This window comes from Phocoena phocoena, chromosome 8 (genome assembly GCF_963924675.1).
Source record: "Phocoena phocoena chromosome 8, mPhoPho1.1, whole genome shotgun sequence".
In the NCBI taxonomy this organism is placed as follows: domain Eukaryota; kingdom Metazoa; phylum Chordata; class Mammalia; order Artiodactyla; family Phocoenidae; genus Phocoena; species Phocoena phocoena.
This window is the reverse complement of record NC_089226.1, coordinates 68,649,240-68,672,127: the sequence shown is the minus strand read 5'-3', so window position 1 is coordinate 68,672,127 and position 22,888 is coordinate 68,649,240. Positions and strand designations below refer to the sequence as shown.

At 36.5% G+C, this 22,888-nt stretch overlaps 1 protein-coding gene and 1 non-coding gene across 3 annotated transcripts in view; both read left to right on the top strand.

Moving 5' to 3' along the window:
- Window positions 1-22,888, top strand: part of RRAS2 (RAS related 2) — a 70,723-nt gene that overhangs the window by 6,751 nt on the left and 41,084 nt on the right. The gene's annotated exons all lie outside the window — the stretch shown is intronic.
- TRNAA-CGC (transfer RNA alanine (anticodon CGC)) lies at window positions 17,650-17,722 on the top strand. The gene has a single exon. It is a non-coding gene; the product is annotated as a tRNA-Ala (tRNA).

The following is a 22,888-nucleotide window of genomic DNA, read 5'->3' as shown; positions in this document are numbered from 1 at the left end:
TCGGTAATCCCAGATCTAGGAATTTACCCTGAAAATGTACTTCCAACAGTATGAAAATACATGTGCATGAGGTCACAGCATTAGAAACAACCTACAGGATAGAGAGAAGTTGAATAGAATATGGTACATTCACCCAGTGGTGCAGCTATAAAAAGAATAAGAACCATCTCTATGAACTGATGGGAAATGCATTCCAGGATAAATTGTTCAGTGAAGAATACAAAGTGCAAAAGTATCTACTGTATTATTGATATACTACTTTTAGTGTAAGAAAGAAGAGGAAATGAGAAAATAGGACTGTACCCATTGGGGCAAAAACAGCACAGAATGGATGAATTTGAGATTAAAGAGATTATTGGTTATCTATGGGGGTAGGTAGGGATAAGGAGAAAGCGATAGAGGGAATAGGGATAGTGACTCTTCTGAGGATACTTTTCTGACTTGTGGAACCATGTTTAATGTTTCACATACTCAGTATATAAACAGCAAGCACCAACAAAATCAAAAGGTGGAATACAAACAAAACAAATGAACTGAACTTTATATCGGATGACTAACATAAACACACTGAAGGAGGGAGAGAAAAAAAACTAATGTAAGTAACTTTTGAACCCGGTATTTGGACTATGTCCTCAGGATAAAGACAAAAAGAATTTGAAATAAACACTGAACTCTGGTTAATAGGCTTTTTTCCCCCCCTCCTTCATCACAGAGGCATGGGTTTGTAATTCTGAAACAATTTTCTATACTAGGATTAAGTAAATTAGTAAATGTATTGTGGAAAATGGGAGCCAAGTTCCTCACTATTGGAGAAGGGAGTTATAATTGTGGAAAGGGTGAAGGCTAGGAAGAACTCTTGATGGTTGATTGGAATTGAGCATACTGGCATGAACTCATGGTTTAAAAAGTATAAAGATAGATATAGAAATAGGTGTATGTGGATACTCATAAACACATCTATGTATACATCTTTTTTCCAGCTCTGTTGAGAGTGCATAGAAACAGTGACACCCTATTAACAGTGAGAACACCCAGTGCTGGATCTTGGTTTCTAAATATCATTCTTTACTAAAAGGAACCTTGGAGAAATGACTGATCCCCGGGCTGGGGCAAGGAAAAAATAGAAGATGAGCTTGGAGCATCTTATAGTGCCAGAAAGTAAAGAACTGCTCAGAAAACAAAATGATGGTGACATGTCAAAGAGACACAGCCAGCCTGGAAGAACTCCCATTGGCTAACTCTGGGACAGTATCATCATCAAAATAAATAATGACAGTAATTGATTATTGCCCATAAATAATGTAAGAATCTAAGAATCCATAAGGATAAATAAATGAAGGAGGAAGGGAAGTTCTTCCTTAATGTAGAATTCTGACTAATAAACATAGAGGAAATGGTAGAATTAGAAAATCACCATTTGGCAGTCAAGCAACTGATTTAAGTAACAATCATAAATGGATGTTAAAAGTAGTATGTGAAAGTTTGAGAGTAGCTGGATATTAACATAGTCTCAAAGTATCTGCCCATAACGTATTGTTATCGAATTGGGAGTGCATAATCTTAACCACTGGGCCACCAGGGAAGTCCCAAATATCCTTATTTAAAGCAACCAAAAGTGTGTGTGACTGCAGTGTTTTTAAGAGATTGTTTTTTGTCTTTTGCATTTGATTTTGTTATTATAATTGTAAATACACTCAGTGGTATTAACCCCTTTCTCATTAGGAGCTGTTGCTTTTATTTGCCATTTCTTTCATTCTAACTGGTTTCAGTGCTTACAAGCAGTCCTCGTGAGCAGCTAGTTTTTATTTTGAATTGTTATTTAGAGAACACTTTCGAGTACTTTTTTAGTCTAAGATTAAAATTTTACTTTTGCATGATACATGATGACTTGGCTGAGTATAAAATTATTGGATCCCAAGACTTGTATTACAGCAGTTGGAGGTACTGCTTTATTTATCTTCCGTGTCTTTGCCTTTATCTAACTGGCCTCAAGTTTCTATTCTGCAGGAATAACTAGTTTTCTATTTGTATGCTTGTAGCCTTCTCTTATCAGTGGAAATGGAAACATTTATCAGGATATGACTAGAAGTTTTTCTCTGATCACCAGTTTTCTCTGAGAAATGATGAAACACTCTCAGGTCTAGGAAGGTTTTCTTCTTCATTTTTGAAGTCATTCTCCCAATTATCTTCTGAAATACCTACTTGTTCATTGATTCTTTGAAATCATTGTTCCATATTTTCTTAGGTTAATCAGTGAGAAGGCTAAGATAGACTCCATTCAAGAATTTGTCAAATTTGCCTTCTGTATCACTGATGAAATTTTCTGGATGTCAAATCAAATTACTCTCTTAAACAGATTTAATGCCCTTGATATCTCAGTCTAATATTAATCAGTGGTGATGTTATGTTCTCTTGTCTTTTCTTAAGTCCACAAAACTGGTATTTTCTAAAGCTTGGTACTGCTTAAGGAAACAACTCCAGCCAGGGAAGGGTTTTTTCTTGAGTGGCAGAATGTAGTTTTTAAATTTACCCTTTTATGATGAGTTGATCTTAGCCATTCTTGGTGCTGGAAGTAAAGAACTGGCCGTCCCTCAGAATTCCTGCAGGACACTGAGATTCCCATTTTTTTTTTTTGATGCTGATGGGCAAGTTGATACTAGGGAGCTTTGATATTTGGAGTATCAACAAATATGAAATTCTGTGAAATCTGCTAAGACATTCAGCCAAATTTATGTTTTGGTTTTTTTTTTTTTGGCTGAGAGGTATAATTTTGGAGAATTAGAGGTGGTTAAAAGGGATAGTTTTCAAGTTTATTAATACTTCAAATCTAAGCTTTCTGAATTGAGGCAAGTAGAAGAGGCTAGGGAAGATAGTGGAGGGAGAGTGTGTGTGTGAAGCTGTAAAATGAAGATCAATGCAAAGATTTTTCTTGTAGGTATAGAAATTAGAAGGGCCTAGAATCAAAAGTTGGAGTCCTTTCTTTAGCGCGCGCGCGCGTGTGTGTGTGTGTGTGTGTGTGTGTGTGTAATCTGAAGTATGCTTATTTTATGCTGTATTTTACAATTTCATATAAAATTTGTTGTGCTTTCTCCTTTCTTTAAAAAATGGGATTGATCGCCATTTATTTCTCACAGTAGTGCTTTAAGTAACTTATCTGCTATAATTAATATTTGAAAGGTATTTGAAAGGATTCCTAGTAAGAGGTTTTCTAGAATGTTTCTTACATTACCATCATCACAAAGTCTGTAGTATCCTTAATGACTTTTGTAAAAGCATTGTAAAACTGATTTTGCATTATTTCTTTTGTTATGAAATCTTGTACTTTTTATTAATTCTTAGATAATTTTAATTTCAGTTTGGATATTCCCTTAATTTTTTTTTTTTTTTTTTTTGCGGTACGTGGGCCTCTCACTGTTGTGGCCTCTCCTGTTGCGGAGCACAGGCTCCAGACGCGCAGGCTCAGCAGCCATGGCCCACGGGCCCAGCAGCCCCACGACATGTGGTATCCTCCCGGACCGGGCCATGAACCCGCATCCCCTGCATTGGCAGGCAGACTGTCAACCACTGCGCCACCAGGGAAGCCCTATTCCCTTAATTTTTACATGATTTAAATTTGAGGAAGGTTTGAGTGGCAGTCTTTGTAGATTTCTAGCTTTGTTGGGCTATGGTCAAAGAATGTGACCTGTAAATTCCCTGTTTTGGAACATTAAGAATTTTTAATGGCTAAACATACCATTGATTTTTGTAAATACTCCAAGAACATGAGAAAAGAATGAGTATTTATTTGTAGCTTATAAGGTGCAAAGTTTTACATAAATCTGTTAAAATGGAATTTGTTGATTGTATTATTCAAATCTTCTGTATCCTTTTTTCTCATGTATTTTTAATCTGTGAAGCTCTGAAATTTTTATTAAATTTGTTTTAATTTTTTCCTTGCATTTCTAATTTTGCTTTGTTTTGATGTATAATTTGGTGTATAAAATGTTATGATGATTACATCTTTCTTATGATTAAATAGTACCAGTCTTGTGCAGAATTTTACTTTGAATTTCAACCTGTGATATTAATGTTACCTTTTCTATTTTTTGTTTGTATGCGTTTATTTCATTTATGTTTTACTTTTTTTTTTTTTGGTCATTTTATGGTAAGGTTTTGTAAATAATATGTAATGTGATCTTTAAAAAAATCACACCTGAGAGTCTTTGTCTTTTAGCAGTGGAATTCACCCCATTCACATTTATTGTATAATATGAATTTATGAAATACTCTAGATAAATTTGCTTTGATCCTTTTTACTCTTTTTATATTCTTTGTTTTTAACCTTTGTTTTTGCAGACTTAATTTTGTTTTTGTTGCTTTATTTCCCCTGCGTTGAGAGTAAAAAAATAAGAGATTATTTTTAAAGTAGAGGTTGTGTCTGAGAAACTTATTCCTTGTGGTTGCCTTTGTCATAGTCATAAGTAGTCTGTGAAATTAAACTCCACAGCTGCCATGTTTTTGTTTTTTAAAAAGATGTCCTAGACCTGGAAAAACTCACACTGCTTATCTGAGAACAGGCAGTTTGATGTAGTATAAAGAATCCTTCTTGCGAGTTAAGATATTTCTCTAGATCTTGATTTAGCCACTATATGACTGTGGCTTTGGATAAGATAACCATTCTGTGTTTGATTCACTTTGGCACTAATTTAAACTCTAAACAGTAGACTGTTTACAAGTAAAACGAGTATTTTAATAGAGAATTTTTATAGGCTTGGAATTTTTGCCTGAATGTCTGCTCCTTGGTTATACTTGTTTGTACATTTTATTCTTCATATTTAGATTTTGAGTGTCATAGACCAGGAATACTTTTGTTACATAGAATTAAGCATATAGCAAAATATTTATTAGTATTTATTAATTGCTAGTATTGGGTCTTGAGCAGGGCATAATAAATAATTGGAAAAAAGAGGTCTTAGGAAACATGAGTTGTATCTATTATGGTTCCATAGCTGCTGGTCACTGAAGAGGATGTAGAACTAAACTGTTTTTGATTTTGGATTTCAGAGTTTCTCTGTAATTAAAAGATTGTTTATATGTGACATATGCACATTTGAATCTTGAGTTTTAGAAGTTTTAGCAGTTGATCCCACAGCGTTCAGTTTTATTCAAAATAATCTTTGGAGGAGATTGTCCTATTTTAATTTCTCTCTGGAAATTCTGACTCAGGAAATGTAAAACAGCTTGAGAGTAAGGTCTTAAAGATTTATTACTTTTGTCTTGTTTCCTGGTGGGTTTTCTCTTAATGCCTTGATTAAATGATGACATGTGGTTGAGATTACAACAGTCAGCAATTTGTTAGCTGAAAGGAAAAGAACAGTAAGCAAGTAGTTGAGTCAAACTGCAAAGGAAGATTTGTGATAGATATAACATTTAAGTTTCAAAAATCTTGTGGAAAAGATATGTAACTGTTAAATTTTGTCTCTTTTGCCTCTGAAATTAAGATATATCAATTAAATAAGGTAGGGAAATTTGCCTTATGTATGTATATGCATGTGCGCAAGTGCACACAGGTGTATCTTACTTAAAATGAGAAAGGAGTGAATTTAGGTGAGAGAAATGTTCATTGTTTTTGGAATCAGAAAATGGAGATAAAATATAAAAGGTGTAGGTCTGTGATAATTTAATGACTTGCAGACGTTTAAATGAATAATAATAGTAGCTTAATTGAGTACTACATGAATTTATTATTTTCAGATATTGCCATGGTCCATGCTAACAAGTTGGTTTGAATTAGCTTCTTTTTAATTGTTAAGTTACTTAATGTTAAAAATTTCTTATAACCATTGCAGTGTTTTATGGTAAACATAAATCAAAAGTGCAAAGTTGAAAGTTAAGAATGGAGTAGAAATTGGTGAGCTTGCACGTTAGTAATTCATACTTCATCAAATGTTGGGTTTTGGGCTTATTTCCTTACCATCATGAAGTCTGATAGGTTCTATGGTCATAATTTTAGCAGGTGGTAAAATAGTATGGAAAACGTTGTCTTCTGTTACAGTGTGATTCTCAATTTCTAATTTTACATTTTAAAGACACAGACTGATGTTTTGTTTATTTTTTTTCCTTCCTCAAATTGCAAATTATGTATTTAGATTTCTTTATAGCAGATAGTTTCAGGAAGGAGCCATTGGCTGAGCTGATTAGTCAAATGAAGTTGTCTGACATGGGTTACTTTAGTTTGTGGTTTTAGATGAGAACAGTACATGGTGCACAGCTGTTGCTCCAACAGCTTTGTTCCAGCTGTCTTACTGGCCTGTCACAAAATACCCCACATTCCTTTTTTTTTTTTAATGGAACCCCTTGTAATATTCTATACTTTATTACTTAAAATGGATCCTGCCAATCGCTTTAATGACTTTTCTTCACTTTTATGCCTATCAATAGCTATTTATTTAGAATGATGCTAAAATGATTATGAGTAACAGATTTAAACTTTGTCACCTTTGTAATTTTTTGTTGTGAATTAAAGATGGAGATATAAAATACTTATACAAGTTGTGTTAAACATTGAAAAAGGCACCAAACTTAAATAATGTCCCCAAATAAGTAGTTGCATCTGGATGATGAGACTGGCATCTTCTAATTTTTTTAACCTTGTGTTTGTATTAACAAGCTTCAATAGAATTATAAGATGAAAAGCCGTGATTTTGTGTTTTATAAAGTTTGTACAGAACCTCTATAGGTAGACTTCAGTTTATGTTTTTTGAGCAGGTGGTTGTACTTCAATTCATTTTACTATCTTACACAGTAACTGAGTTATAATACTAAGGGCTTCAAGATTTGTTTTGTTTTTTAATAAGGAACAAGGACCTATGAAGAGTAGTTTGAATCAGTAATGACTAATACATATTGAACATTTTCTCTGTTAGATACCATGCTAAAAGCTTTACACACATTGCCTTAATCTTTACAATTTATTGTTTCTCTTTTGCAGACATGGAAACTGAGGCTCAGAAGTTAAATAAATTGCTCAAGATCCCACAATAATGACTGAGATGGGACTTGAAGCCATATTTTCTTGATTACGTAGCACCTAAGGGGACTATGCTCTATTACATTGCCCAAATAAAACATGTTTTATTAAGTGAGTCACCTTAACAATGAAGTCTTTGCTGAAGTTTTTCTTTGATTAGGTTCATGAAGCACTTTCCATTTAGTTGAAATTAGGAAACCTGGGATTGAATAGGCAGTGAAGGGTTGTTAATAGTATCTATTGGCCTCCCTCTCTGCTCCCTCCTGCCTGTCTGTGATCAGTCTCCTGTTACTCCTGGGCTTGCTGTTTTGGCTACTGCTCTCCCCTGACCTGGCAACCCCCAGACACCTGCCCCACACCTATTTGAAATTCCTGCTCTCACATAGTGCATTATGACTGGAGAAACACTGTCTGATCACACTTAGTCACGATCTGTGTGAAGTGTACATCCACGACTCTAGCTGTATCCTTTACCAAGTAGGCCCTTTTAATCTAATTGTTACTCATCTTTCTAGATGTGACTCAGGGTTCATCTGAGCCTTTCCTGAGGGAATATTCAGATTGGATGAGGTGTCCCTCCCGTGTGCTTCCATAGTATCCTGTGCATTTTTTTCCTGAACCTTTTCAGAGTAAGTTGTGGAAGTAATGCCCCGTTAGTGTTTGTTTCCTGAAGAACAAAAAAGAGAGTCTTTTATGTAACCTTTGTACAGTTATCAAAATCAGGATATTATCTAACTTACATTATTCAAACTTCACCAACTGTTCCAATAATGTCCTTTATAACGAAAGAAAAACAATGTTTTTTGCCCAGGATCGAATCCAGGATTGCATGTTGCGCTTATTTTTCATGTCTTTTAGTCTTAAAAGTTATCTGTAAAATATCCCACAATTTGGGTTGTCTTGTGTTTTCTTATCATTAGAATCAAATTGTGTAGTTTTGGCATAAATATCACAAAAGAAAAGTCTTTCTCCAGTACATCATATTTAGGAGGCAACATTTCTCCATAACCTTTGATGTGAAATCTGATGCCTTAGTTAATTGCTGAAAAATTGCTACTGTTCCCTTTGTAATTAACATCTTATGGGTAGAGATCCTGAGGCCAGGTTAATAACTAGTTATTTTTGAGCTTTTGGGGTTGTGTCTCTTATTCTTTATTGAATGCCCCTCCTTTCTCCCTTCCTCGTTTCCTTCTTCATTTCTTATTTAAACTTGCTATCTCCAATTTGTGTTTTGAGACAAGAGTTTTTTTTTAATGCTCTCAAAGAATGCTTGTGTCATACTCATATTTTCTTTAGGGGCAAAAGCCCCCAGTTACTACATTTTCTTTATTCTTTAGAAAGATCTACACTTTCTTGGCCTTGATTTTTTTTCATCTATAAAATGAAGTGGCTGAAACAGATTATATCTAAGATCCTTTCAGATTCTAAAGCACATGAGTTTTAAAAAATTAGATTGTTACATCCTGTTTGACCTTTTCCACCCTAAGTTTTCTAAAAAATTGTTTTCCTACTTCTTTCTGTATAAAATATAAATGTCTCATTGCTTTGGATTGTAATCAACCTGTTCCTACTTTGGGGCCATGATATTTTCACACCTAGATAATGTCTCTTGCCAGACTGAAAGACAAAGTGGTATTCTTCTTTTTTTGATGGGGTGAGGGTGGGAGTGGGGGACTCATTCCCAGAACAGTCAATAAATAAATCTGTCATTCCTTGGAGTTTTCTAAATTACTTAAAAGAGAAGAGAAGAAAAAACCAATTCAGTACAATAGTGTTTATTACCTTTAAAAACATGATTTATGTATACTTCCTTTTAGAGGGTTTTACAGAGTTTCTAATCATTATATCATGATTTCTAAAGAAGTGAGAATCTTGATTCATTGTGGAATTTAGAACAAATTATTTAGTTGTAGAAGTTACTGTGCTATAAACAGACTGAAAGAATCGAGCCTTATTTCAACATTGTTAGTAATTTTACGTTCTGTAGTAAAAGTATTAGGTTATTTAGTGAATTATTAAAAATTAATTGGCCACATTTTAATTTTTAAAAATAATTCTTCCTTAAGAATTTTGTCATAACTAGCATTTACCTTTTGTGATGTTTTACATTTATGTAATATTTGTTTTCAGAGGACTTTGACGTACATGATTTCCTTTTATACCAGCACCAACCCTTTATGATTGGAAGGCGGCATGACATTGTCATGGGCATCATTATTTCCATTCTGTAGTTGAGGAAATGGAGGCTTGGGAAGAAGTGATTTGCTCAAGGTCCTATAGCAGGTAAACAGTGAAGTTGGGATTTAAGTTGGTTTTCCTGATTCCTAAAATACAGTGGTCTTTCTACAGAACTAGGAATGTTAAGTTGGAACAAAAATGCCAACACTTTCTAGAGGGGAACTGAATAGAGTGATACATACTCATTTAATGAATGGAATTCTGTTACGTGACTGTTACCAGTATGAATCTGGGAGGAGCACGGAATAGCGGAGGAGTGGAGAAAGGGAAGAGTAAGTGAGGTTTCAACCAGAAGCATACTTGATGACTTGATATTTCTGCTAAAACTGCTGATGATGGCACCGATGAAAGCTAGTGTGGGGCCCAAGCTGTGTAATGGCATCCTCTCTCTAACGTGTAGCTTCACAAGACTGAGGTATCTGTTTTACGAGTATCACTGTGGTATAAATGCGTGAAAATGGCAAACACCAAATTTAGGTATTTATTACCTTTTGGGGTGAGGAAGGAGAGGAGAGGGGAGTATGATTGTGGAGGGACATGTAAGGGTCTACAGTCATATTGCTAATGTTTTATTACCTAAGTTGGGATGTAGGTATAAATAGTCTTAATATTTTTTCTTCATAACATTTTCTGAGATATTTTATAGTTAATTAAGAACAAGAATTTGCTCTAAATTGACTTAACTATGTAGTCAAATGGAAACTTTGAGCCTTTCATTTGGTGTTCAAGGTATCATGACTTGGTTGACAGGACACAAGTGTGTTCTTTAGGGGTTTTCCTTCAGGGTGGGAAACTGTTTTTTTCCCTGTCTATTCAAACAACAAATAAGACTTTAAGTGCGATTCTAATTACGTTAAAAAGTTGATAATTGAGTTTGTGAGTACAACTTTTGTATGAATGTGTGTGTATAAGAGTATTTGTTGTGATTTGCTTTTAAAACTACTATACCCAGTTTCTGAAGATTTCTCCAAAGCAGTGTCTGATTTCATCATGGTGGTTACAGGAACTGATGATTCATTTTGCCTTAAATTTCCTGTATGAAGAACTGATACCTTTACCTTTTCCCAGAATAAAATTCTTAGACTATTAGTAGATATAAAAAATGAATGCTCACATAATGTTGTTTTAGATAGGTGTGAGTAAGGATTAAAAGAAAATCTAGAGTATTATATACTAGACCTGTGCTGTGTGCTATACTGTTAAACATTTTTGCTTATGAAATTCACTCATTTATAAAATGGATAATTCCTGGACTATTATCATCAAAAATTGATAATTTTGGGGGGATAGGATTATTTATTTAAAGATATGCTACCCATTTGATGGCCTTGTGAATGAAAAGGAATCATATTTCCAAGTTTGGGTGATTATAAGATTAGAAAAAATGCTGTTGGTGGTTGTTCATATGAAAGCTTTTTATTTGCCTTTATTTGGGTACTTCTGCATTTTGGAGAGGTAAGATGGGAGAGAAAAGGAATTCTTTGTTCTTCAGTGTGAAAGTAAGTATGTACGGTTAGATGTTGCTAATTCCCACAATAAAGAAATGGATTGAAAACGTGATTAAAGGGCATCTTTAGATGTAAAGATTATAATGTGTGCTTAAGAGGAAGTGGGTGGGGTAGAGTGGGTAAGAGGTAGAAGGTTGGGGAAGGTGGAGTAAATGCTCTTGTTCTTGAGTTTAGAGGTTTGAATGATCTCTTTTGGGGGGTGTGTTACCTACAAATTAACTCATGATGTAAGTTGCAGGGGTCTCTTGGTGATTTTGGATGGATTCTGAATGTCATGGAAGGACTGGACTCTTGTATTGATTTTTGGAAACTGGAAAAAGTGTTTTGCTTCTAGCATGGTTTAATTTTACAGGTTTTCTTCTTCTGGTGTCTTCTCATAAGGAGAGCCATTCTTCCCATTCCAGTGGCAAGTAGAAGCTGTGATCCATTAAGACTTTTGTAGTAGACAGAATTTGGAAAATGTTCTACATGCAGGGGTTCTTTGACCTTTTCTTTGGTACAGAGAACTCTTGGGATTCTGGTAAAGCCTCTGGACTCCTCAGAATACTGTTTTTTTAAATGTATACCACATAGGTTTATAAAAGAACCAATTACATTTAATACAGTTATCAAAATATTAAAAACAGAAGTCTTTTTTTTAACACATGTTGAGTGTAAATGCTATTCTGATTTATCTGCAACAGCTGTTATATGAAATACCTGTGATTTCTATTGGTGACAGTCACAGGTGCTGTTACAGTGGTTTATTGAAGGAAATGCTAAATTTCTGGTTAGAGGTTAGTGAAAAAAAATTTTCCCCATCCACGTTTTTGAAGTTTTAATCCCAAGAAACTCTTTTTAATGCAGAATGAATGAATGAATGAATGAATAAATACAGTAAGGATTTGGATCCAGATGACTGTTGGATTGAGTCTCGTTCGCTACTTACTAGTATCTGCATACTTTCTCAACTCTGAGCCTTTTATATCCTCATCAATATAATGGAGATGGTAATAGTACTTGTGGGAACACCTACAAAACAAAAATCCTAGAAGTACTGTTACCATTTCCATCTACCATCACAGTTGACTAGTATTGTCATTCTACCAGTTTGAGTGAAGTATAAAAACCTTACCTCCCTTTATGTCCCTTTACTCTCCCCTGTTGATAATACACTTTTTAAAAAAATTTCTTCTGCATACGTATAGAACTGCATCAGACCATATATAATTTTTGCTAACTGTTCTTCCTTCCTGAGGTTCCTTCTTTCACTGTTCCTTTTCTGTTTAGAGAACTTCTTTAGTCATCCTTTAAGAGTAAGTCTGCTGATGACAGATTCTTTATACTTACTTTATCTTTTTGCCATAAGACAGTATTTTTTCTGGGTGTTGGATTCTGGATTGATAATTCAGCACTTGAAAAATTGTGCCACTTCTGGTCTTCATGTTTTCTGATGAGATATCTGCTGTCATTCTGTTTTTCCCCTATAGATAGGTGTTTTTCTCTGACTGCCTTCAAGATTTTTTCTTTGTTTTTAGTTTTTAGAAGTTTAATTATGTGTCTTGGTGTGGATTTCTTCAGGTTTTTTACCTTTTTAGGGTTTGCTCATCTTCCTGAATGTATAGCTTTATGTCTTGCCAAATTTGGGAGTTTTTCAGCTATTATTTCTTCAAGTACTTTTTAAGCCCTACTCTTTTTGTCCTCTCCTTCTTGTATGCTGATAATATGAATGTTTAATCTTTTGTTACAGTCTCACAGGACCTTGAGGCATCATTCTTTTTTTTTTTGCAGCCTATTTCTCTCTGTTTTTCAGATTAGGTAGCTTCTACCTACTGTCTTCCAGTCCGTTGATTATTTCTGTTCTTCCATTCTGGTTATTTCGGTTATTCTATTTTTCAGTTTTAAGTTCCCATTTGGCCCTTTATAACATATTTGTTTGCTGACTCTTTGATTTCTTTGCTGACGCTTCTTTTTTTTTTTTCCCATTTATTTCAAGCAGGCTTGTAATTGTTGAAACATTTTTGTCCAGACTGCTTTAATGTCTTTGTCAGATGATTTTAACATCTCTGTCATCTTGATGTGGGTGTCTGTTGATTGTGCTTTTATCTTTCAGTTTGAGATCCTCCTGGTTCTTGGATTTTTTTCTTTCTTTTTAAAAAAATATTTATTTGGCAGTGTTGGGTCTCAGTTGCCGTGTGCGGGATCTTTAGTTGCGGCACGTGGGAACTTTAGTTGCATGCAGGATCTAGTTCCCTGACCAGGGATTGAACCCAGGCCCCCTGCATTGGGAGTGCAGAGTCTTAACCCCTGGACCACCAGGGAAGTCCCGGTTCTTGGATTTTCTGTTGAAACCAGAACACATTTTGTTCTGAGGCTTTGGATCTTACTCAAACCATCTGTGTTAGCTGACTCTGATGCTGCTCTGGCAGAAGGAAGGTGGAGGTGCTGCCTTATTACTGCCAGGTGGAGGTAGACATTCCAGATGCTTCACCAAGGTTCCACTGGAACGTGAGGTGAGGGGAGACACTCCTTATTACTGCTGGGTGGGGTGGAAGTCCAGACTCCCCTCATGTTCTTCAGTGATGCTCCTGGGTGAGAGAGGTTCGTTATTGGTTGGTGGGGATGAAAGTCCTGGCTTCCTACTTGGCCTTCTCTGATACTATCCAGTGGGGTATTGGGGTGCCTCTTTATGGCCTTGAGAGTGTGGGGTTAATTTTAGGCATCTCACAGTTGCATATTTTTAAAAAATTGGCTGATGATACAAACAATTCCTATGTTTCAGAAGAAAAATGGCAACAGGTGAGCAACAGACAATTAAAAAACAAAGTATAATAAATGTTTTAAATTGTCACCCCTTACTGATTAGCAAAAAAAAGCCATTTTAAGAAACGAAATTGAGTTATTTGTAGTGAGGTGGATGGATCTACAGTCTGTCATACAGAGTGAAGTCAGAAAGAGAAAAACAAATACTGTATTTTAACACATACATATGGAATCTTAAAAAAAAAAAAGGTTCTGAAGAACCTAGGGGCAGGACAGGAATAAAGACGCAGCCATAGAGAATGGACTTGAGGACACGGGGGGAGGGGGGAAGGGTAAGCTGGGACGAAGTGAGAGAGTGGCATGGACTTATATATACTACCCAATGTAAAATAGATAGTGGGAAGCAGCCTCATAGCACAGGGAGATTAGCTTGGTGCTTTGTGACCACCTAGAGGGGTGGGATAGGGAGGGTGGGAGGGAGACATAAGAGGGAGGAGATATGGGGATGTATGTATATCTATAGCTGATTCACTTTGTTACACAGCAGAAACTAACACACCATTGTAAAGCAATTACACTCCAATAAAGATGTTAAAAAATAATAAAAAAATAAAAACCTAGTTAACTTTTTTTTAAAAGCCATTTTAAAAATTATCAATTGACAAAGATTAATAAAAGGTTATCTGTTGTAGGTTAAAGATATAAGGATATGGGTACTCTCACATTGCTACTGAAATTGTAAATCAAAAATCTGAATTAGTCTTAAATGTCATAAATTTTGACATAGTAGTTAATTTTCAAGGCATTTTTCCTGATGAAGTAATTTGCTATAAGGTGCAAAGATTTATATACAAAGTTTTGAGACAGTGTTACTTATAATAAGATTTTGGAAATAGCCTATATCAGGGCTCCCAAACACCTGGGCTGTGGACCGGTACCAGTCCGTGGCCTGTTAGGAACCGGGCCGCACAGCACGAGGTGAGCAGCGGGCAAGTGAGCGAAGCTTCATCTGCTGCTCCCCATTGTTCGCATTACCGCCTGAACCATCTCCCCCCACCACTGCCCCCGGAAAAATTGTCTTCTATGAAACCGGTCCCTGGTGCCAAAAAGGTTGAGGATCGCTGGCCCATATGATGAATAATAAAGATGGATTAAATAATTGTCCATGTCATTAAAATTAATTTTTAAGAGAGTATTTGGCAAGGAGGAAATACGCATTAAGTAGGAGGTAAATGCAGAGTATAAAACTGGACATTCAGTACAATAGATTTAATTATATTTTGTTTTGTTTTTGGCATTGTGGCTAGGGACCTGGTTTTTGTTTTGTGTTGTTTTGTTTTGTTTTAGCTGCACGCGGGCCTCTCACTGCTGTGGCCTCTCCCGTTGCGGAGCACAGGCTCCGGACGTGCAGGCTCAGCGGCTGTGGCTCACGGGCCCAGCCGCTCCGCGGCATGCGGGATCTTCCCGGACCGGGGCACGGACCCGTGTCCCCTGAATCGGCAGGCGGACTCTCAACCACTGCGCCACCAGGGAAGCCCGGGACCTGGTATTTTTAGACATTAGAGACGATATTTTTCTTTAGTGTAGGGACAGATCCAAGTGTTGAGGGGCCTGAAGCCTATGTGATTTGGGGGTCCCTCTTTAAGAAAGAATACAGAATTATGTACACAGATGAATATTTGTTTAGAATGAGAAAAGAGGCATTTGTGTAAATGAAGGGCCTCAAAACCCAACATTCATTTTGTGGTGAATCTGCCTCTGCTCTAAAGTATAAAATTTGGTATATGTACACTGAAACTTCATTAATTTTATTCATATCTTTTGTGTTCTATTTTTAATTACATGCTGTAATGTTTTCCTAAACTTCCCATGTTTCTAATAGTTTTTGCATTGACTTACATACTTTTTATGTAAATAATTGTTTCCATTATTGCATAAAGACATTATAAAATCTCATTATAGCTCTTGCCAAATAAATTTTACCATGTTTGATAATGATGTTTTCATTGTTGCTTTCCTTTGTTGACTAAATTTGATACATTTTTTTTGCTCACCCTTTTATTGTTAGCCTTCTATTTTTTTGAGCACTATGTTGTTCAGTTTTATTTAAAAAGAACTCCTGTTGAGCCTCTTCTTTTTTAAGGAAGCCTCTTAATTTTATTACGATTATTTTGGTCTCAGTTTGGCCTCTTTGTATTTTTCCCTCCTTATTTCTGTTTGACATGTGTTGTAGTTTCTTTATTTTACAGAGACTTTTAAGGAGTAACATCTATTTTTATTACTGGCAGTGTGTGTGTGTGTGTGTGTGTGTGTTGGGTGAGGGGAGAGTAAATAAAATTTTCATCCGTGAAATTCTTACTCTAACGAGCCGTGGTAGTGAGTATATATGAATATGTGAAGAGTCGGTTGGAAGAGATTAAAATTATGTACTGCACATTTTCTTTTTCCTTAAGCATTTAGAGGTTCCTTAAGTAGGGGAGAATTTATGTGGCTTGGATTCTGTTGCATGAATTTATATTGTTATAATTCTAGTTGCAATTTGATAACTTGTCTTTCAAATGAAATCAAGTGAATTTTAAGATAACTGGTTATTCTCCTGGTTTTATAATCCCCACATCCTTGTGGGGTCCTTTTAGGTCGAGTGTTTGTGTGTGTGTGTACACTCAAGCAACGCAAACTTAGTTTGCTTACTTTTTAGTATATTAGTGTAAATTAAAAGGCAGTTTTTCTAGTACTGATAAAAATACTTCTGAACATAATACAACACTGCTTGCCTTTTCTAGTGTTAGTAATGGCAATTTGTATTTGCTCTTTAAACATTTAGGAAGGCCCTGGAACTGATTCCTGCCCCCCAAGTTGAATAAAGTTAGTATATAGAATGAGACTCTCTTCCCCCGCCCCCTTAACTCTGAAGAAGACAACTTCCTTTATTTTGCATTTTTGGGTGGTGGTTATAGCACTTGTTTTGAGGTTTGACCACCTTTTGTTTCAGCTATTTTTATTTTTACATGTCACTTTGAGTATACTCAGTGGTGTTTTAACTACAATATCTTCTGTAATGAAATTCATGCATGCATATTATGTCTTAAAACACCACTGTTGTTTTGACTTAATTTGGCTTAATTGTTTTATGCTATTTCTGCTTTATCTGAGTTTTTTTTTTTTTAACTAGTGAAAGACTGTTTTTCCACAGCCGAACTCATATTCTTAATAGATTTGCAATGTTTGTTTTAAGATATGACATGAATTTCAGCTGCTTGGTTTGCTAAGTGTCCCCACCCTTCCAACCTCCAGCAACTCAGTAGAGGACAGACATTTTGCTTTTATTGGAAGCTGTGTCCTAAATTGAATTGGAACTCCTGATTTATATGCCAACGTCAGCTGGCATATAGGTATAGGAGAACTTTTACCCCTTAAATTTGTTTTTCTTACCCACTATTTAGCTTTCACAGGGTTTACTAAACAGTGAAACTTAATATATTATTTTATGTTGAATATTTACAGTCTTTTCCAAAACTTTATTAGCATTGGAAAGCATATATTCCCTGAAATAAGTTTCAATCTCACAATTGGTGTAGTTTAATCTAGTATGTGCCATAACCTTTTTTTAAAATTAATTAATTAATTAATTTAGTTTTGGGTGTGTTGGGTCTTCGTTTCTGTGCGAGGGCTTTCTCTAGTTGCGGCGAGCGGGGGCCACTCTTCGTTGCGGTGCGCGGGCCTCTCGCTGTCGCGGCCTCTCTTGTTGCGGAGCACAGGCTCCAGACGCACAGGCTCAGTAGTTGTGGCTTATGGGCCTAGTTGCTCTGTGGCATGTGGGATCTTCCCAGACCAGGGCTCGAACCTGTGTCCCCTGCATTGGCAGGCAGATTCTCAACCACTGCGCCACCAGGGAAGCCCCATAACTGTTTTTTTTCTTTGGTGGTACGTGGGCCTCTCACTGTTGTGGCCTCTCACATTGCGGGGCACAGGCTCCGGACGCGCAGGCTCAGCGGCCATGGTTCACGGGCCCAGCCGCTCCGCGGCATGTGGGATCTTCCCGGACCGGGGCACGAACCCATGTTCCCTGAATTGGAAGGCGGACTCTCAACCACTGCACCACCAGGGAAGCCCGCCCCATAACTTTTTATTTAAAATAGAAGCATCAGGACTTCCCTGGTGGTCCAGTGGCTAAGACTCTGCGCTCGCAATGCAGGGGGCCCAGGTTCGATCCCTGGTCAAGGAACTAGATCCCACATGCCACAACTGAGAGTTCATATGCTGCAACTGAAGTTCGCGTGCCACGACTGAAGATCCTGCATGCAGCAACGAAGACCCTGTGCAGCCAAATAAACAAATATTTAAAAACATAGAAGCATCATGTAAAATAGTTAACAATTGCATACTTCCTGGCACAGAAATTCAATATACAGAATTACTTAGTAGCAGCAGCGTTTTAGAAGGTATATAATCTAGTTACTTGTAGTTTTAAGTTATTACTGATTTTATGAAAAATAAGTAAAGCATTAGGTATATGCCCTGAGCTTTTTAGATTTGCACATATTCTTTTTTTTTTTTTTTTGTGGTACGCGGGCCTCTCACTGCCGTGGCCTCTCCTGTTGCGGAGCACAGGCTCCCGACGCGCAGGCCCAGCGGCCATGGCTCACGGGCCCAGCCGCTCCGTGGCATGTGGGATCTTCCCAGACCGGGGCACGAACCCGCGTTCTCTGCATCGGCAGGCGGACTCCCAACCACTGCGCCACCAGGGAAGCCCTGCACATATTCTTTTGAAGCCTTCACTAATGTTTTCATGTTCCATGCCATGGGATAATGACGTCATTTTTAGTGCTATTGAAGAAAAGAAAACCAAACTCTCTTGAAGAGATTCTAATATGTCTGTGTTTTGCCTAATGCTTTCCTGTAATATTCCCAGACAGAAGGTCTTAAATTTGAGGAAGTAGTCGGGAGATGCCTAGTGAGATTCTAAACTCCATCTTCTCTCACAATGGGACCAATTGCTGCTTCTTCCCCAGCCCCCACTCCATTTCATAATTGGACAGTGGTATTCTATGCAAAAATTATCATTTTCCAAACCAAATAGAAGTTATGTTGGAAGAAGAGATCTGTTGTACAACAGCGAACAAAGAGACAATTCTTCCACATACTTAAAAAATGTATAACATCTATATCAGGAAACCTGAGAATGCTACCACATTTCACATAGAAGACCTAATAGAAAAGCACACTATACTCTTGGATTTGAAGATTCAGGTTCTTAACTGTGTCAATTCTAGAAGTCAATCTACAAGTTTAATGGCATTCTAAAAAAAAACAAAAACAAAACTCCACCAGACAGTTAACTCTGTCGAGGTACTAGTGTAAGCTCATTTTGTAGATGAATAAAATGAAGCTCATAAATCAAGTAACCTCTCCAAGGTCAGAAAGCTAGGAAGTAGTTGAAGCAAGGCATCACAAGAAGGTGTTTGAGGGCTCAGATGTAATAATAGCTAATATGTAGTAAGCACTTACATTACTAAGCACTACTGGTCCAGGCAAAGTACTATGTATTTTCTATTTAGAATAGCATCTAAATATATTTAGAAAATCAGAATTTGTGAGGCCTCTAGGGTGGTTCTAGAGCTAAAGCATGCTATATTTATAGATTTTATAGGTCTTTTATAATCTCCTCCTCCCAATTTCACTTTTCCCCATATGCATGAGCAATTGTGTTCCAGCATCATTTATTGATTATTCTAACCTCCCCCTATGATTTGTTATTCTGCTTCTTTATATATCAAATTTCATATATGTGGAATTTTTCTTTTTTGGCCTTCTGTTTTATTAGTCTTTTTGCCTATTCCTGTATCAGTTCCACTCTATCTTAATTTCATGAATGGTTAGGATGAGCTTCACTGCTGTGTTCATTCAATGCAAGTTTCTTTTTTTTTTTTAAACATTTTTATTGGAGTATAATTGCTTTACAATGGTGTGTTAGTTTATTCTTTATAACAAAGTGCATCAGCTATACATATACAATGCAAGTTTCATTGAACAAATACTTATTGAGCAACTTCTTTGTGCCAGGACTTGTGTAGGTGTTGGGAAAATAGCACTGAACAAAACAAAAAATTTTCATGGAGATCACTCTTGTAAAGAATTTCTTGGGTATTTGTCTTGCTTATAAGTTTTAGAATCAGCTTGCAAGTTCCATGAAAAACCTGAGAGCTTTTCAACTTTAAATTGTATCAGATAAGGAAAAATTGACATTTTGTCAATTCTATCCATGAACATAGAATGCTTTTCCATTCATGTATATCTCCCTCTCTCCCTCCCTCCTCTGTTTTGACCTTTGTTTGGCTTTATAGTTTCTTTTCATATTTTATTAGGCTTATTCCCAGTTATCATATATTTGCTGTTGCTATTGTAAATGGATCTTCTATTTGACTTAACTTTTCTAATGGCTTGTATACAGAAATGGCTTATTTTTGGCTGGGGGTTATGTAGATTTAGTTTTGGGTATTCAAGTATCCAAATACCTTGCAAGGTATCCATATACCTTGCAGAGCTCTATTTCTCATAATTATTTTGTGTATTCTGTAGAGTTTTCTACGTAGATAATCGTATCATCAAATACAGTGACCCTTGAACAATGAAGGGGTTAGGGGTGCCTGACTCTTCTTGCAGTGGAAAAATCCAGGTATAACTTAGTTGGCATTCCGTAAAGGTGGTTCCTCCATCAACCAACCATGGATCATGTAGTACTGTAGTATTTACTATTAAAAAAAATTCACATATAAGTGGACGCATGCTGCTCAAACCTGTGTTATCCAAGGGTTGACCGTTTGTGTGTGTGTGTTTCAGAAAGAAATGGAAAATTTTATTCACACCAATCTGAGAATTATAGCCTGAGAGACAGTCTTTTCAGGAAACTCTAAGAACTTTTCTAACTGTAATCTGTTTTTAATTCTCATATCATTTTGTTTTCTTGACTTATTGCATTGGTTAGGATTGCCAATATAATGTAGTAACAGTGGACATTCTTTTTTTTTTTTTTTTTGTGGTTCGCGGGCCTCTCACTGTTGTGACCTCTCCTGTTGCGGAGCACAGGCTCCAGACGCGCGGGCTCAGCGGCCATGGCTCACAGGCCTAGCCACTCTGCAGCATGTGGGATCTCCCCGGACCGGAGCACGAACCCGTGTCCCCTGCATTGGCAGGTGGACTCTCAACCACTGTGCCACCAGGGAAGCCCTCTTTCTTTTTTTTAATTGAAGTATAGTTGATGTACAATATCATGTAAGTTACAGGTGTACAGCATAGTGATTCACAATCTCTAAAGGTTATACTCCATTTATAGTTATTCTAAAATATTGGCCATATTCCATGTGTTGTACAGTATATCCTTGTAGCTTATTTTATACCTAATAGTTTGTACCTCTTAATCCCCATCCTTAAAGCCCCTCCCCCCTTTCCTTTCCCCATTGGTAACCACTGGTTCTCTGTCTGCTTCTTTTTTGTTGTATTCAATAGTTTTATTTTTTAGATTCCACATATAAGTGATATACAGTATTTGTCTTTCTCTGTCTTACTTCACTCACCATAATGCCCTCCAAGTCCATCCATGTTGCTGCAGATGGCAAAATTTCATTCTTTTTTTATAGCTGAGTAGTATTCCATTGTATGTATATACCATATCTTCTTTATCTATTCATCTGTTCATGGACACTTAGATTGCTTCCATTTCTTGGCAATTGTAAATAATGCTGCTGTGAACACTGGGGTGTATGCATCTTTTTGAATTAGTGTTTTTGTTTTTTTGGATATATACCCCGAAGTGGAATTGCTGGGTCATATGGTAGTTCTACTTTTAGTTTTCTTTTTTTTGGCCACACTGCGTGGCTTGCGGTATCTTAGTTCCCCGACCAGGGATTGAACCTGGGTCCTGGCAGTGAAAGTGCCGAGTCCTAACCACTAGACCGCCAGGGAATTCCCTACTTTTAGTTTTTTTAAGAAACCTCCATTATAGTGGACATTCTTATTCTTGATTTTAAAGAGTTTCACTGTTAAAAAAAAATGTTTGCTGTAGGTCTTTGGTTCCCTTCTAGTCCCCCTTGCTATGAATTTTTAAGATAAATGTGACATTTTCTCATGCTTTTCCTGTATTTCTTATGATCATATTGTTTTTCCTTTAATCTGCTCATGTGGTGAATTATGTTTGTAATTTTTTCAAAAAGTCTGTGTATCCTTATATTCCTGGATTCTTGGGATACATCTGTCATCAGTCATAATGTATATTCTTGTTTATGTACTGTTGGATTGATTCTGCTTGCTAATATTTTGTTTACAGACTTTTAATTTTTTTTGTATCTATGGTTTTTTTTCTAAAGTTGGCCTATAATTTTCATTTTTCTTAATGTACTCGTCTGGTTTTGGTATCTAGGTTATACTGGCCTCATGAGTTGGCAAGTATTTCCTCCTTTTCTGTTCTCTGGAAGAATTTGTGTAATACTGGAATTACCTGCTCCCTCAAAGTTTGGTAGAACTGGCTTTTACAACTTCTGGACCTGTTTTTTTGTGTGTATGTGTAACAAGGTTCTTTTGTTTCTTAATTTTTCCTTCTTTATTGGTCCTAGAATTATTCACGCTTACCTAATTACCCTGTCCCCAAGCTAGGGTGAGCTCAAGTAAGAGAAGGGAGCATTTATTGATAAGAAAACAGGAAATGCAGAATTTCAGGAACGAGTCAGAATTCCAATTAGGAACAAGCTGGAGGGTGGAAAGGGAGCTAAATCTGAGACTTCTCTCATGAAGAGGGGTCCCTCCAACCAGGCCGAAGTGGTCATAGGTGGGCTAAAGTGGTCTTAGCAGGTTGACGGCCCCCTGCTCTCTCTACTCCCACTTGCTTCCAAATGATCAAGCAAATGTGCACTAACAGAAGACAAGACAGGGCAGAAATAACAGATTTAGGCTCCACCCACACCCTGAGCAGGGACATCAGGTATTTTGATACTTTTTGATCATTCTTCAGAGTGTCAATATAAAGAATGAGGGACTCCACTGCCATCCTTGCAGAGTTCCCGGCCACATTCCACCACCCTTCCATGAAGGGAAATTAATTGAGAGAAAATTTAGGTTTTCTCATTAGTCATGCTAGCAGAAGGAGAGATGGTACGGACATTCCCTAAAGATTTTAAAGTATCGACATTGCATTTACTTGTTTACAATCAGTTTATCTTTTATCATTAAGTTGCTTAAGTTACTACAAATATTAACTCACATTTTCAAAGTATTTTTCTATTTTATATCATGCTTCTTTTCATGATTGGTTGTCAGGGTCATGAGAGATGAATTTTAAAATAAATTTAAATTATTTGGTATTTTTATTTTTGCTAATCCATGATACTTTATATAAACT